Source organism: Aptenodytes forsteri, unplaced genomic scaffold, assembly GCF_000699145.1.
Source record: "Aptenodytes forsteri isolate BGI_AS27 unplaced genomic scaffold, ASM69914v1 Scaffold404, whole genome shotgun sequence".
NCBI lineage: Eukaryota > Metazoa > Chordata > Aves > Sphenisciformes > Spheniscidae > Aptenodytes > Aptenodytes forsteri.
This window is the reverse complement of record NW_008795629.1, coordinates 4,285,954-4,290,475: the sequence shown is the minus strand read 5'-3', so window position 1 is coordinate 4,290,475 and position 4,522 is coordinate 4,285,954.

Sequence of the window (4,522 nt, the reverse complement as noted above, 5' to 3'; positions counted from 1 at the left end):
GGACGGACGGACGGACGGAGCTGCGCCTCGCCGCTGTTGCCTCCCTTTGAGCTTCCCAGTGCTCTGCCTGCGTGGAGGCCCGAGGCATGGGGACCAGAGGATGGATGCTTTCCACCTTTGTGGGATGCTGTGTATGGATTCTGCATGGTACGTCCTATATTTTTCTGCTAGCCCACGTGCTACCCGAGCCCTTGCAGGGCACAGCAAGTACGCTTGTGAGATGCTTTTCCCTCCTGGCTGCACTGGAAACTCCTCTTATGACCAGTCCTTGCAATGCATTGCAGCCAAAGAGCTAGAAAATTGTTTTATGGGGCAGGCACCACCCTGAGGGGCTGGTTGCAGGTGTGGGCCCGTGGGAGAGGTGAGAGCCCAGCCCGGGAGCCTGCGTGCAGCCGCATACCCCTCCAGCAAGGGAGCCAAGGGAAGCCAGCCGGCAGAGCGGGTCTCCAGGGATGCTCCCATCCCTCCCACGTCCCGGGGAAGAGCAAATGCTGGTGCTCCAGGCTGGGGCCCCTCTTGCACAAGCTTCCCATGAATGGGTGGCGTGGGGTAGATGGCATTTCCTGCTCCACATGGAAGAATGAAGATAAAACATGGGTTTACTGGCATGGAGTGTGCCAAACTAACCTGGGGGGACTTGATTGATGCGCTTTGTTTTCCCTGAGATGGGGAGGGAAGTGGCGGAGCTCTTCTGGCTGAGGGGGGCTGGTGCAAAGAGCTTATTTCAGCCAGGGAAGATGGCGAGGAAGCAGCCTGCTGGGAGGGGGAACGGGGGGCTGGAGGAGGATGGACCCCTCGAGGACTGGTCTGGCATAGGAGATAATGTTCATTAATGACTCTGGCACAAGCTATCCACAAGCTACCAAGCTGAGCCGGCAGTAAGGTTGGAGGCACCTCTGCTGCAGGGGGATCTGGCTGCCTGGCAGGGGGAACCTGATGAACCGGAGCACCAGGATGGGGAACAGGCTTGGGCTGTCGGGCTGCGGTGAAACCCTGCTGGGTCTCAGCCTCGGGGTGCCCTTCATCTCCCCTAATTGCAGCCGCCTAAAGCCAAGCGTCAGCAGATCCGCCCGGCTCCTTCTGGAGCCAACGGTGGCAGCTTGGTCTTCCCAGAGCCCACATTCCTGTCCTAAAACTAAGCCTGGGTGAAATGTCACCCATGGGTGCCAGAGGGTGCTGGGAGAAATGCCTGGGATGTGGGGTGTTGTCTCCTTCTCCTTTCAGTGAAGCTCCTGGATGTGGGGCAGGATTTTGGCAGCAGGAGGAGGAAGCTGTAAGCAGGGCTTGGTCCTGGGAGCTCATGAATATTCCCTCCACGGTCAGGGAACCCCTGGTGCCTGTGCCCAGCTGGGGGCAAGCGGGACAGGGGCAGGAGCAAGCAGGCTCCTACCCCGGGAGAGATTTAATGAACCTTCTTTAACTGCAGCAGGCCAGAAGCCATTTGCAGTCAGGGAATGTTTCACTAAGCCCTGGCTGTCCTATCTGCCAAAGTATATTTAAATGTCCCTCAGACACCTGAAAGGTGAAAAAACCGCAAGAACCACCCAGGCTCTGCAGAAACGGCTGCGCTCAGGGCTGTCCCTGCAGTGAGGCAAAGAGGGCTGAGGGCTGTCCTCAGGTGGCAGAGCCCTACAGACACCCCTGGGGCTATGAACTAGACTTACTGGGCTGCAGCTCTTCCCAGTGGCCAGGCGGTACCATCCCCAGTGTAACTGGGCTGGGTTACAGTGGCTGCCTTTGCCTCTGTGCTTGGACCAGCATCTCTCCCTGACCTGTGATGAGTTGTGTCCTGTCTCAGCCAGCAGCTGCTGATGCTGGGGATGCAAAAGGTGCTGTGCAGTGCTGTGCCTAAGGCAGCCCAGGCTGCGCTCCTCGGCTCTTAAATCAGAGCCTTGTAAGGCTGTGGGATGAGGCAGTAGGGTTTAAGAAGGGGCAGGAGCATCCTGATTCTCAGCTGGAGGGGATGCATGGCTGAGCCTGGCAGGCTGCTGGCTCCAGCACCCGGCGTAATGCTCCGCTTTGTGCTTCTCTGCAGGGCTCGGGGCTGCTGCTGCCATCCCTGTCACTACTGAAGGGCCGTTTACTGCTGGGACAGCTTCTCCCATCGTGGCGGAGAGCGAGGGGCCTCGTGCCCTGGTGATGGGCTCTGTGGAGACGAGCACCGCAGCAGCCGATGCTGAGATAGCTGAGAGCACCCTCGCGGGGAGCCCGGCAAGCCTGTCCTTCTCTCCCGGGGCTGAGCTGGATGCTTTGATGACAGTGGCGAGCGAATACAGCTCTACAGTACCAACTTTGATGAACGTGACCAAGCCTTTTAATGCATCTCAGGATAATGAGAGGGGTTCGGCTGCTCCCGCTGCAGCCACAACTGCTGCCACCATCTCCGCACAGCACCCAGCTGTTACCCCAGAAGCAGAGTTTGATGTAACAGGGGCAGCTCCCGACGTGCCCTTGGGGACCAGTCCTCTCTTTGCAGATGTGAAGGAGGATGTCCTCGCGGCCGTGACCAGAGAAGGAGCAGAAGACCTAGACCCCACCACTGGTGTCATGTCCCTCCCCACCACCCCTCCACCGGCAGCCGCCTGGGGGGCACAGTCAACTGCTGGCAGCCCTGTGGGTGCCAGTGTCACTGCACTGCCGAACCAAGGGCTGACCACAGCCACAGGAACAGTTGAGGAAGGCGTAACCCTGCCTGTCGATATCCAAAGCAAAGCCAGTGCCAACTCCTCAAGCCTCAGCCCCAGCACCGGGGGACTGCTCACAACCCAGCAGGATGGTGTGGTGAGTGGGGCACTGGGCATCACCCCAGAGCCAGTGGGAGAAACGTCCCTGGCTGCCGAGGAAAGTTCCTTGGCTTCGGTGCCCGGAGACATGGGAGATGCAGTAAATGGTGCATTCAGCACGGCTGGTTTGTCCCTCCTGCCTCTGGAGAGCACAACAGTGTCAGGAACAGTGGGAAACTCAGTGCAGCCCTCCCTCCTCCCTGGCCAGGCTGCACTGAGCCTGGCTGCTTCACTGGCACCAGCCGGCGGTGGGGATGGGGATGAGCAGGGAGCTCCCGGCACGTCATCAGACACTCCTGGTTCAGCCCTGTTGCTTGCAGCCAGTGAGGCACCCGCAGTGACAGGGGACACGGACACCTTGCTGCTGGCCCCAAGGGTTCCCACTGATGCACAGAGTGACACGAATCCCCTGGCCACTGCACTGCCCGCAGGGGACGTGGGGGCTGTGGGTCTGGCTGAGCCGTCCCTGCAGCCTGCCCGATGGCAGAGTCCCACCGGAGAACAGCCACTGCTGCTTGTTACTGCCCTGCCGTCCCCCATGGACATCCCCGGTGCTCCTGGGGCTCCTTACCTACCCCTGGGTGTTGCTTACCCACCTCTGGGGGCTGGCACCCTGCCTGCAGCTGACAATGGGGCAGAGACACCAGTGAGCCCTGACCTCAATGCTGCCCCAGGAGCACCCATGTCTCCATCCCTTGGAGGGTCGCAGCCATGGGGGATGGCAGCTGGTGCTCCCCAGGGAGCTGATGGACCCAGCACTGGATTGAATTCAGCTTCGGATGCCCCCAGCTCAGCATCTTTTGCACCTGATGGACTGTCATGGCCTGCTGCTGGGTTCCCAGCTCAGGGGGCCGAGGGTGCAGGGGAGACGGCACAGGCAGGAGGTCCAGGGGATGGCAGTCCCTATGCAGATACCAAGAGTGACATGAGTCCTTCAGCCTTCAGTGCTCAGCAGGACCCTGCTAACACCGGAGAGCTGCCAGCTGGAGGAACAGGGGCTTTGGTGAATGCTGAACTGTCCCCTCCATCAGCTCTTGGGAACGAAGCAGGAGCAGGAGGAGCCTCAGTACTGGGACAAGTGTCCCTGCCTGGTTCCGCACCTTCCAGCAGTGCTGGGCTGGAGCCCAACCTCTCAGGGGCTGAAGGACCAGGGGACATGCCCGCAGAATCCCCCAGCGCTCCTGGGGCTGCTTACCCACCCCTGGGGGCTGCAGCTGGCCCCATGTCTGGGGCAGAGACATCAGCGAGCCCCGACCTTGGTGCTGCCCAGGGAGCACCCGTGCCTCCATCCACTGGGGGGTCGCAGCCATGGGGGATGGCAGCTGGTGCTCCCCAAGGAGCAGGTCTCCCTGGAGCCAATGGACCAGGCACTGGCTTGAACTCAGTAGGGGATGCTCCCAGCTCAGCAGCTTATGGACCAGCGGGACCCCCATCACCTGCCCTTGGGGACCAGCTTGGCACAAACTTGGAGCTGCCAGGTGAAGAGGGGCTTGGAGCTAGTGTGGCAGAGCATGTGCTGGAAGGAGCAGGCAGCGGGACTGGGTTTGAACCATCCTTGAGCTCCGCTGCAGGCAGAGGGACAGCAGCTGGGATGGATCAACTGCCCGGTGCAGGTTCCTTGCCTGGTCCTGCCTCTCCCAGTGATCTGGTTGCAGCATCCTCCATTTTGGGGGGTGATGGAGCAGGACCCATCCCATCCGCAGCCCCTGGCCCAGACAGCCTGTCTCCAGCCTCTTTGG